The following is a 13,216-nucleotide window of genomic DNA, read 5'->3' as shown; positions in this document are numbered from 1 at the left end:
TCAGTAGTGCCGTTTCTTATCAACTTCATTGCAAAATGCAAATAAAATTGAAAACTCAACATAGTAAATGATACCAACCTGGTCCCACCATAATCTTTCGCAATGTGAATATTTGACCATTACCTTCGTTTCTTTGGTTTCCTGTAATAAATGCATTTTTCATCACCCGTCAAGGCCAAAACAAAGAAATCATTTCCATGGTTTGGCCCCTAAAGCAATTGTTCACAGATGAAAAATCGATACTCTTTGTCTCTCGGCTGCAAACCATCAGGAACCCAAGTTCCTTGCGTTTGAATCATTTCGTGGTCAATTCACATTAGTAGTAATACCGATATTATCCAAACGCTAAAAGGTGACATATTTTCTTTGCTATTTCTTTTGACAGTTCCAAATATGATTTTTGTAGTCCGATAGAACTTTAAATTCTTCTACTACTGTCGTGCGAATAAGGTTGCTCTCTATAACCAAGCAGATGAAAACCTTGTTCCATTTGCAAATAATTAATAATTAATTAGCTTCTGTTATTATGCGACAACACAAAGATTACTGACCAACAAAGATTACTGAAATACAAAAAAAAACAACGATAATACAGCGAAAACACTGCGTAATTATGATAAAAATGCGTTGAAAGATGACAAAAATATGCCGAAAATAACACGACATGGCATAAAAACAGCGACAAAATGTTTGAAAAGTGTTAAAAAACCGACGAAACTTGTTAAGAAAAAGACGAAAAGATTCAAATTACGGACGACTTCATCCTTCGGGCACTTTAGACACATTCCAGCGTAACGCGACACCACGAGGAGCCGACTATGATTGATATTTTGCTCCAGCTTTCGAAAATTTCGTTTATAACTAAAGTCTTTAAATAGGCGTTAATTTATCTATCTATATATATAAAAATGAAATGCTGTTCGTGTGTCCGGTATAGACGCGCAAACTGCTCGACATATTTTGATGAAACTTGGCATATACATTGCGTTTGATGTGAGGAATGTTGTTAGAATGGTTTGAGACCCCTCCCCCCTCTAGAAGGGGGGGCTCCCATACAAATGGAACACAAATTTCTTTATAACTCGGGAACTAATCAAGCAAATGGAACCAAATTTGGCATGTGAAAGTGTTTGGAGGCAAAAATTTTTTCTATGGTAGATTGAGAACCCTCCTTCCTCTAAGAGGGGGGGCTCCCATACAAATAAAACCAAAATTTCTTCATAACTTGACTATTAATCAAGCAAATGGAACCAGATTTGGCATGTGAAGGTTTTTGGAGGCAGAATTTTTTTCTATGGTAGATTGAGAACCCTCCTTCCTGTAAGAGGGGGGCTCCCATGCAAAAAATACCAAAATTTCTTCATAACTTGACAGTTAATCAAGCAAATGGAACCAAATTTGGCATGTGGGGGTTTCTAGAGACAGGATTTTTTTCTATGGTTGTTTGAGACCCCTCCCCCTCTAGAAGGGAGGGAAATGAAACACAAATTTCTTTATAACTCGGGAACTAATCAAGCAAATGGAACCAAATGTGGCATGTGAAGATTTTTGGAGGTAGAATTTTTTTTCTATGGTAGATTGAGAAACCTTCTCAATCCAGGGGGCTTCCATTCAAATAAAACACAAATTTCCCCATAAGTCGACTATTAATCAAGCAATTGGGGGTTACTGAAGACAAATTTTTTTCTATGGCGTATTGAGATTCCTCTCCCGTCTGGAAGGGAGGAGGGCTCTCATACAAATTAAACAATGCAATATTCAAAAAATAATCGAACTCGCGAGTGTTGCCATCCGTACTAAAATATAAGAGAAATTTGGAACAAAATTTTTAAGAATAAATCGGTGAAGCCTGGATAATGGGTCATATTAAATAAGAGTAAGATAATATAATACTTATTTTTAAAACAAAATTGAAGAGAAAATACATTGTTGAAATGAAAATATGAAGAAAATAATGTTGAGATTACACTTAGTTTATGGTTTCTGACCAGTTTTCAACTGATTTCAATCGAACTGCACTGATATTTTATTACGATTTTGTCAACATTACCATTTTAAGGGTTGGTAATCGCAAATCGTTACGTTGGACTTGCTGCTCGAGTCACAAATGCTGATGCGTTGGATTAGAAATTTACGGCATGATTGAGGAATATCTTGGGTTGTCAAAAAGAAAGCTCTTGGTTGCAAGATTACAATTAATCAAATCTTCAGGATTATGCATGTACCCCCTTTTTAGAATGGCGTAGCAACGCGCGCCGGGTCCTCTAGTGCTTATTAAATGTACTTTCTGACGTGGTACTTTTTGATTTGGAGTGTTATTTAGGTAAGTATCACAAGTTAAATTTCGTAACGCGACACCATTGTAGAAAAGCCGTTTTTCGATTATTAATAATTCAATTACATATTTCTGCTCTATTAATAGTTTTTGAGCCCTAGCTTGTTCTAAAAACTTCATCTAAATACCTGTATACTGTATACTTCAATACTCGAAAAATTAAAAGAGATAAGAAATATTCTTTTTTTTTACTAATGTTATTTATTTATTTACAAGTCTTCGAATTAATCGTACAGACTGGTCCTACTACTTAATCTACGCTTAAAAATTGTTTTACTTATGTTAAAGTCATAGCACTCAGATACATTTTCGAAATTTCGGCAACACATATCAAATGGATTATTTCGGCCATATGTAGTACGGTACACTGGAAGTCTCAGGAAGTTAGTCCGCCGGGTAAACCTTGAGGGCACGTTGAAACGAACTCGGCTGAGCAACTCGGGGCAATCAATATTGTTATCCAGAAGATCAAATTCGAAAAGCCGTTGTAGCAGTATCCTCCTACTTGTAAGCGTGGGCAAGCGAAGAAGCGCGCATCTGTTTTCGTAAGGAGGTAGACGGATTGGATCACGCCAGGTCAGCGATCGTAGGGCGTATCGAATAAAGTGGCGTTGGATTCGTTCGATGCGATTGATTTGCAAAGCCTGGTAGGGAGCCCACACCAATACACCATATTCGAGTACGCTGCGAACAAGTGCACAATACAATGACTTTAAGCAGTAAGCATCTTCGAATTGCTTTGTGTTTCTTTTGATGAATCCTAAAACAGTAAAAGCTTTTGCGGTACAAGCTGTTATGTGTTGGGTGAAGGTCAATTTAGTGTCCAATAGAATGCCTAAATCTTTAACCGTATTCACCCGACTGATGTTTGCTGTTGACATTTTATAATCGAAGAAAGTAACGTGTCTTTTTCTACAGAAAGATATGGTATTGCATTTCTGCACGTTCACCTTCATCCCGTTCAACAAGCACCAATCCATTAATGAATTGATGTCTGCCTGGATTGCACTGCAGTCAGCTGCCAACTCTACTACCCGGAAGAATTTAAGATCATCTGCAAACATGTATTTGGAAGATTGTAGGGTAGAGCACAAATCGTTCACAAACAGAATAAACAGTAGTGGGCCAAGGTGGCTACCTTGAGGCACACCTGATTCTATCTTGAAGGGTGTCGAATTAGTTCCATTTATGCGTACATACGCAGTACGTTGAGTGAGGTATGAAAATAGCCATCGTAATTCTATTTCGTAACGGGACACCATGGCTTTTACTGGAAACAGTTTCTTGTAAATGGTGTCCCGTTACGAAAACACAAATTTTGTGAAAATGATCATAATTTTCAATAGAATGATTATGAACTAGTAAAAAGGATATCAAACGTTGTTTCAAGTCTAAAAGAGATTAAATGGGTGGCCCACAGCTCTTTTTTGACTTTTTTATTACTAAAGTTTCTTCGTTGAGTGTACAAACAGAATTTTAAAATAAAGGAAGCTAAATCAGATATTGATTAAGCCTACAACTCGCAAAATGTATATCTGTGGGAATAATAAAATAACTAGCGGTATTGAATGGAAAAAAGTTCCTTCTTGCTTTCTTTAGTTTTTGACTTTAATAGGGTGGCATATTATGTAAGAAAATTTGATAGTGCACGAAAAAATGAAAGATTTTGAACGCTAATAACTCAGTCAATTCTGATATATTTTTATGGTTTGTATACCGTTCGAATAATAAAAGATGTAACAATTGTGTTGATTCTATCAAAAGATTGTATTTTGCAAGTAACTCTTGGAATTACCACTTAGAGTTGAACAATTTTTACAAATTTACAACACTTTCCAGTCAATCACATCATTTAAAAAAACCGGTAGCAACAATTATTCTTGTTAGGCGGTTGTGGAAAAAAAACAATGTTTGCACTACTTTCGGAGCTAATCATTACCATTTTAGTGGTACCAAAATGTATTGCAGCAAGACTTCCTTCATCAATATGCAGCGGAAACTAATAATATTACGATGCCTGGAAGTAGCGAAGCAAAAAGCAAAGTCCCGTTCTAACCATGGTGTTCTTCAACAGCAGGCACCGTCTGCCAAGACTTGCTGGTTCCATTCCCAAACACACTTGATAAGTACATTTGAAGTTATTAGACTTGTACTCTCGCGTTCAAAATCATGCGTTGAAATCAGTTAGTTATGAAATAACCATCATTACTTTATCTGGACGCTGATGCTGGAATTACCGAAACTTTTGTTTGAAAATTGTAGTATCAATTGTAGTTGGGCAACATCTAATTGATGGACAACAGCTTGCCCAAAACCGGTCTGTGAAAGGTAAATATTTTAAATATTTGTAAGAACAATGTGTTATATCATACGATAACGGTTGCGGTTTCTTATTATAAAATAATAACTCTGACACCAAGAAACTAACAGATGATCCATTTAGTCGATAATTTGCTGATGAATTAATTATATTGAGAGATTGAGAAGTTATGTGGAATTATTAATTGGAGTTCATTGGCAACGATGAAGGAAGTCTTGTTGTATCACATTTTGGGTTATTACTATTCAATTATGCTTTCTTTTCTGTTGTTTTGGGTAACATACTTGCCTAAATATTTAATGAAAGTGCAATGATTAGGTCCGGAAGCAGTGCACACCCACCTATCAAGTATAATCGTAGCATTGGTTTTTTTTTTTTTTTTTTTTTTGAAAATACTGGAACGTATTTGGTGTTATAAATTTGCAAAAATCGTTCAAATTTACGTGATAATTTCAGGAGTTACTTGCAAAATGCAATATTTTGATGGAAACTACACAATTGGTAAACCTTTAATAATTCGAATGATATGCAAACTAAAGAAATATATTCAAAAATTGACTGATTCAGACTGATTAATTGATCGGTGTTAAATGAGACCGGACCAAATCGCAAATTTAAAAAAAAATAAGTTAATGATAGCAAACGATTAAGAATTTCCTAAGCTATATTTTACTCTAATCAGATTACAGAAATATTGCAAACAGTCAGAGATATAAAATGATTTCGAACGATTAGCTTTGAACTACACAACAGCAGCAAACTTTGACTTCGTTTTTCTCGAAATCAGATTTTTGTCACTTGGTTCGGTCTGACTAACACCGACCAATTAGCGTTCAATTTTTTTTTATTTTTTCAAGTCACGAATAAATTTTCTTACATAGCACGCCACCCTAACAATGCAAGACATAGTTCTACGTCAAAAAACTGAGATATTTGTTTAATTATGTAAATGTCAATGATTGTAGTAAAATCGAAACCAATATAGGCGATAGGATTAATAGTAATGGCGTGTCCACCTACATCATTTCAAAACGTTCCTTCAAACTAGGGCTGTTCTATTCTTTGTGCGAGTATTTTACCTATATGGAAATACCACCTTAGCCAAGCAATATTTCAAAAAGTTATGTTTGGAACAATAATAGATTTATTTATTTTCTATTATATTGCTTAATAACGTATTGTTGGAAATTAAATAAAAAGAAAACTTATCCAATTTACAGTGTGACACATATATTCGAAAAAAATCATTTTCATTGCTTGCAACGGCATATACAATTAATACTATCAAACTAATACCATCATGACTCTTACGTGACATAGACATTTTCGAATTGTGTCTCGTTCGGTGTACACGTACCAATATTCGGGTTTTGGTCGTTGATAATAAATAAATTCCGAAACGGTGTTGCGTGCGGCACTATTTTTCGTGACCTCAAACCTCGACATAAAAAGAGGAATTGTATACTATACAGTAAAAAGATTTGTCGCGACGGGATCTGTTGAAAACCGTAAAAAACGGAAGAAAACGAAGTGTTAGAGCTGCACAGGTTAAAAAGGCTGTCCGAGAGCGAACTCGTCGGTCCGCACAGAAAATGGCAGTTGAGCTGAATATCAACAGGGAATCTCTTCATCGAATTTTGAAAACAGATCTGGATGTGGAAGCATTCAAAAAATGTAAAATCCATGGATTAACGGAAGCAACAAAATAAAAACGACAGGAAAGATGCAAACTGCTGCTCCGTCGGCACGGTGATTCCGAAGCGATCTATTCTGATGACAAGTTGTTTGTTCTTCAAACCCCGCATAATGCTCAAAATAATCGGTTATGATCGGTTTCGATCATCGACGTTCCAAAGCACAAACGGAAACCACGATACCAAAATTCATCAGCGGTCATGGTGTGAAGAGGCATTTCAAAGAAAGGGAAACTTCCTTTTGTATTTATTGAAAAGGGTGTGAATGTGAAATTTAATGCAAAATACTATCTAGAAATGGTCTTACAACAAAATATGATGGCTTACGCTCGGGGAATGTATGGTGAAGAATATTACTGCTTTTAACAGGATGGATCTCCTGCCCACACTGCAAATCTTGTGCAGACGTGGGGCAACGTCAATCTGATTAGGGATGGGAACTATCATTAAAAATCGTTACTGATAACTATCAGTAATTTCAATTCGTTACTGATAACTATTAGTAAATATCAGTAATTTTACTCATCAGGGCATTGAAGCAAAAAATAGGAAATTGTGATATTATAACTGCGTTCTTCATTGTAAGTTTACTTTGTAATTTACCAAGCGGGCTTTATGGAGGCTCGCGCAATTACGGACCAGATTTTTACCACCCAGCAAATATGTTGGGAGCCCATCGTGCCTACGGATGACAAGAACCAGTCGATCAAGACCAGCAATTGCACTTATTGGTTGAACACGGCTTCCCAGATTTTTTTTTTTTTCCTGTATGGACTCATCACTGCGACCATTATGGTTAGATCTATTGTGATATCGCCCGGGTGTTTGTTGTATAACCCGCACTGCATTTATTTTGGCTATAGTCGCTATTGAGTGAGCGATATGCTTATTGAATTTTTTTATGCGTGCTTGTGTGTAATTGGGTACCCTTCTATCAATACTTTACTCTACTTTACCCACCTCGTTCCACATGACAGCGCACAGTCCCCAATTATAGTCATCCCTGGCGTAGCAAACCAGTGCATTTTTACTATAAGGGTCTCATTTTTGCACTGTCAATAGGCCATATCGGGATAATATAGAACTCAGCATGAAGGAAGGGCGATGAGGGGCCTGAGAATAAACCCATGCTAAAGTCACTTTGACATCGAATGGCCTGATTCTACTAAGATTCGAACCCATGACCATTCGCTTGTCAAAGCAGACTCGGCTTCCCAGATAAACTGACGCTACTGATCAGAGCTATTGGATTGGACACCCTTCGATACGCGGCAAGGGCTGAGACAAGGTTAAAAGATGACTGATATCATAGCTAGGAACCTTGCGATGGTGGAGGCAACCTATGCCAGGTTGAAAGCAGTAGTCTAGGAAGATCAGATTAATAATAAATACGTCAAAGATCACATACATGAAAGGAAGAGACTCCAAGGAACCAAACGCGTGCCTCTCACGGATGGTAACCCTTGACGGCGACGAACTAGAAATGGTAGATGAATTCGTGTATTTTGGATTGCTGGTGACCGCGGACAACATTAGTAAGGAAATCCAGCGGCGCATTCAAGCGGAAAATCGAGCCTACTTTGCCCTTCGCTATACGCTACGATCAAGAAGCACACGCTACCGTACGAATCTGATAATGCACAAATCTTTTATTAGGTCAGTAGTTTCTTATGGACTCGTTAGGTCGCTCACGGAGGATATATGCGCCCTTGCCGTATCCGAACGAAAGGGTACTGCGGATATTTGGCGAAGTACTGAAAGCGAAGAGTGGTGGAGACGTATGAATCACGAGCTACAGGCATTGTTTGGAGTTAATCCCATCGTACATTTGGCGAAAGTCAGTAGGCTATGGTGGGCCATACACGTCGTAAGAATGCCGGATGATACTGTGACGGAAACAGTTGTCTTCAACAACCTCACTGGCACCAGGAGCACGGGGCTCAACGTGCAAGATGGCACGATCACGTCGAAAGTGATTTGTGACTTTTGAGACGACTAGAAAACTGGCGACGGGTGGTCAAAGGTCGAGTTAAATGGAGGCGCCTGCCTGAATCAGCACGAGCTACCCCGGCTTTAGGCTACTAACGTTGACTACGATATATTGTGTCATCCACGTTTATCGTACGCAACTACTAACCAATAAGTTTAATCTAACTAATTTTTCTAACGGGACAACGTAACTATATCAGTAAATATCAATAATAGGGAAAACTTACTGATACTTAGTGATATTATTGCTTACTGATAACTATCAGTAGTTAATGATAGTTTTCCCATCCCTCTGATGGATTTCATATCAAAAAAGGAATGGCCTATAAGTTCTGCTAATTTGAACCTCTAGATTTTTGTATATTTGGGGGTTCATGCAGCAGCAGCTCAAGGATTATAAATATCATAATTTGGATGAATTTAAGTTAGTTATCAACAAGATATGGGATGACATTCCGATGGAAGTAGTGTGTGCCGCATGCAACGACTTCAAAAAGCCTTCGAAGCGTGTTATCTAGGCAAAAGGCGATTCAATGGAGCAATGATTGTTTGTTGCGTTCTGTATCTATGGGTAAATAACTTCTAAAACTGAAATTCGAAATAAAGCCTTTGTTTACAAAAATATATGACTTTATTTTTGTTCGAATACATATGTGTCACACTGTAATTCTACTATGTATATTTTATTCTTTACAGATATATTTTTTCGCCTACGACTTACAGGCTTCCTCAGTGTCTGTTTTCGGATTCGAAGGTCAAGTTTCGATAACGGAATGTAGCACCTAGGCTTTGCTTTAAGAGTTATAAGCGTTGTATCTTGTCCGCGATTATGTTTAGTAGTTAAAGCGATTGTCTTTGCTTGTTATAATTATTAAGTACGTGGAAGGTATTTTTATTAACTAAAATAAAATTGAGATACAGTGTTAAATGCATTATTTTATAGATATTGAGCAAATTCAAGCGTCCGACCACTCAAAAAAATCGACATGTCGCATCCACGTGAAAAATCATGTAAACTTCTGTACAGCAACTTACGTGAACGTCATGTACTAGTTAACGGGAAAATTGATAAAATTTACCGGGATCGTACGTAAACTGGTTAGTATGAGTGCGAGTTACCAACAATTCACGTGAATATTACATGAAAACTGTGATGGATGTTTTCATATATATGTTTTCACGTAAACTTGGCGTGCTGATTTTTTTGAGTGACCTAAATTTGAATCACATTTTACACAAGTGATTCAAACTTCGGACAGCCACGCTGTCTTCGGATTCGAACTTCGGTTTTCGGACAGCCTTCGGTTTATCAGATTTTTCAGATTCTTATTTTACGAAAATAAATTGTACTGATTATAAAACTGCTTTAAATGCCGTTCATGCAGTTTGAAAATGTTTATCAACTAACTATCTAACTATCGATTAAAACGTAAAAACGTGTGAAAAGCCAAATCTTACTGCTAGGCGGATAGAAATGGCAAGTGTCCAGGAAAATATATAAATTCACTTAATTAGGTTAAGTTGCATGATAAACGTTAATTTTCATCAATATATGACGCGTGACAGGTATGTTCGTAGTTTGAATGGAGACCGCAAAAGTGTCCGAAATTATAAAACACGATTTCATATAAAACACGATTTTATGGTCATTTTCAACGTGTTTCAGAGGAAAAAAAATTCATGCTGCTGAACTGCTTAATAAGATGAAATTATAATACTTTCGAACGTATTGCTTGGAACAAAGTTACAGCACATTACAGCAAAGTTACAGTTACAACAAAAAGACAACATTATCATTTTCAGCCTCTCTCTCTCTCATTCTCTCTCTCTCATTCTCTCTCTCTTATTCTCTCCTCTTCTATTTCTCTCTTTCTCTTTCTCTCTCATTCTCTCCCCTTCTATCTCTCTCATTCTCTCCTCTTCTATCTCTCTCTCTTATTCTCTCCTCTTCTATTTCTCTCTTTCTCTTTCTCTCTCATTCTCTCCTCTTCTATCTCTCTCATTCTCTCCTTTTCTATCTCTCTTATTCTCTCATTCTCTCCTTTTCTATCTCTTTCATTCTTTCCTTTTCTATCTCTCTTATTCTCTCCACTCTCTCCATTCTCTCGTGGTCTCTCTCATTCACCGAATTCACCGAACGCTCGGCTATCCAAATCTCGGCAAATTTTGCCGAGTTTTTTTAAGTGTGTATATATTCTACTACATTAGTTCATTCGCTTGGAGTTTTGAGGAAATAGTAGATTTTGTATTATTTTAAAGCATTTGTTGTCGGGATACAAAATTCCATGCAATTATGGTCACCCTGGGCCCACACCCATACCCAACTTTTACTTAACAGGAGACCTCATATGCTAACAAAATTTCCAAAATACCAAGTTTTGAGCAGACCGAATATTTTAAAGAACCGTTTCCGGAATCCGCCACATTCACTGGCACCTCTGTAAAACATTTCCTATCATCTTGCTTAGCTTTACGTGAAAGTTTGTGGTCATTTGTTGATAGATTTATGAAATTCTTTTGGTATTAGATATAAAAACACAATCAACTTATAGTTGAATAGTATATTGGATTTAATTTTACTTCTAGTTTGTGGATAGATGTATTTTAAACTTTTAAACCTTTATCTTATATTAATACTGTATCAAAAAATATTAAAACCCGTATTCATGTTACGAAATGAACGTGGCAGTTCTTTTGGAGGTTTTCGTTTTGACCAATTCAAAATAAATTTTAAAGTTTTTTAAATTCGATTATAGGAACGCGTGCCTCGTGTATCACTGAAGATTACACTTAGCTTGAAGCTCTCGGTTTGAGCTCCACCCAGATTCTTTCTCCGGCTTCAATCGGGTGGGGGATTTTTCAAACTTGAGAGGAATTTGAGTCTTTTCATGTACTTCGAAGGTGAAATTCAACAGCAAATAGTATACGATCGCCTTCATTTCCATCAAAGCGAAGCGAGAGCCTGTAAAATAAATTAACTTTCAGCCATCTGCATTTGCAGCTCAAGTAAAAAAAGATACTTACCGATACAGTTTCTAGGACCGATACCGAAGGGCAAGTAGGCATTCATGTTAATCTTACTACGGTTCTCATCGCTAAATCGCTCCGGATCAAACTTCTCCGGCTCCGGATAATACTGTGGATCACGATGAAGTCCGATGACACTTACGAAAATACTCCTTCCCTTCTCGATCGTAAAGCGGCATCCCTGTCCATCGTCATAAACGTAATCTTTAACGCACTTCCGATCGACTAGCGTCCCAATTGGCCACAAGCGTAGTGTTTCGGAAATCACCATATCCAGATACTTCATCCCCTGCATCACTTCATAGGTCAACGGCTTACCGGCAAGGTCCCGCTCGGTTCGAACTATTTCCTCGTACAACTTTGCCTGTACATCGGGGTTTCTCGTTATCTCATACGCCACCAGCGAGAGAGTCATCGAAACCGTTTCGAAACCAGCGAAGAAAAATATAAACGCTTGCGCTATCAATTCGTTATCGGACCAAACACGATTGTGGCTTCCTTTGCCCACCTGCGACTCTTCGACGGTGGCAAACCCTTCCGCTGTCGTCTCATCTTCCTGATGACTCAAGCTGCCTTTCCTGGCCTGCATCAACAGTTCGATCATATCGGGCCGGAAGATCTTCTTTTCCTCTCTTATTTTCATAGTTTCCGTAACGGTTCCTCGGAAAAACTTGTCATGTTCCGGACTCAAAAAGTCGATGTTGAATTTAAACATCAATTTCGGGAATAATGTGTAACCTAACATTTTGAGGGCCTGCAGCAGACCGGTCGGGTTGGTGACGGTTTTCCCCAGCGTGTAGAAAACATTGTCCTGATCTTTGAACGAATCCACTTTAATACCGAAGGCAGAAGTGGCGATAACGTCGTTCGCGAAGCGAGAAAACACTTCCTTCATTTCCAGCACCGGCGGACCCTGCTGGGAACTCTGCTCCCGATAGTAACGCACCATGCTTTGTCCGCATTCCGCCACCAGGGTAAACATTTGCCTCATCTTGCTGCCGGTGAAGGCCGGACTGAGGGTGGCACGCATATCGCGCCATTTGTTGCCCCGCAGCGCCACGAGCGTGTTTGCGATCAGCATGTGCGAATTGTCCAGCTCCTCGCCGTCCGCCATGCTGGTATGATCGACAAAGTGGTCGAAGTCCTTTACGGTCAGCTTTTTGACGATGTCCGGATCGCGCACCATATAGAACGGATCCATCAAGCTGAAGAAGCCGAAAACTCTGTTTGGGAAAATTAAGCGTGGTTTAATTGTTAGACCCTTTTTTTTTGTCTTACGCCAATGAGTCATTCACAAAAGTACTGATAGAATACTTTTAGTGGCAGACAATGGCTTTGTTTTGATGGAATCGTTATCTCAACCAATAACATACTCACTTCGCGTCAGGAAAACTCCTATAAAGTGTGATAAAGTGGTCGAGAAAATCCTTCTTTTTGAGCAGCAATGGTCCGGCATTACCAAGTCCGAAAATTGGTTTTAGGAATGGAATCGGTTTATCGGCGAAATAAAAGTAGTTCCTGGTCACATAGCGGTAAATCAATACGGCCAGTGTGAGGCACACCGCCACCGTTGGCAAGCTAACTTCCAGCATAGCTGTGGTTTACGATTTTTTTTTCGTTTCGCGATTTCTAATTTCGCTGTCTGTTCGGTCGCTACAGGTTTTCACAGGTCTGAATCATCACCACAACTGAGCGTAGCCGATTGACCGGTGAGATGTTTTATACCGGGCCAACTGTTGAATCTCTCCGCCGCACAGTGCTACACTCAGAGCGTACGTATTTCATATCATTGTTGTGAAATATTCGCACTATCGCTATGTTCCGCCTTTCCTGGTAGTGATTATACTGATG

General features: G+C 38.3%; 1 pseudogene; it reads right to left on the bottom strand.

Annotated features, from left to right (window-relative positions):
• Positions 1-11,128: 11,128 nt before the first annotated feature.
• LOC128735379 (probable cytochrome P450 9f2) lies at positions 11,129-13,005 on the bottom strand (annotated as a pseudogene).
• Positions 13,006-13,216: the final 211 nt, after the last annotated feature.

This window comes from Sabethes cyaneus, chromosome 2 (genome assembly GCF_943734655.1).
Source record: "Sabethes cyaneus chromosome 2, idSabCyanKW18_F2, whole genome shotgun sequence".
In the NCBI taxonomy this organism is placed as follows: domain Eukaryota; kingdom Metazoa; phylum Arthropoda; class Insecta; order Diptera; family Culicidae; genus Sabethes; species Sabethes cyaneus.
This window is presented reverse-complemented; position numbering and strand designations above follow the sequence as displayed.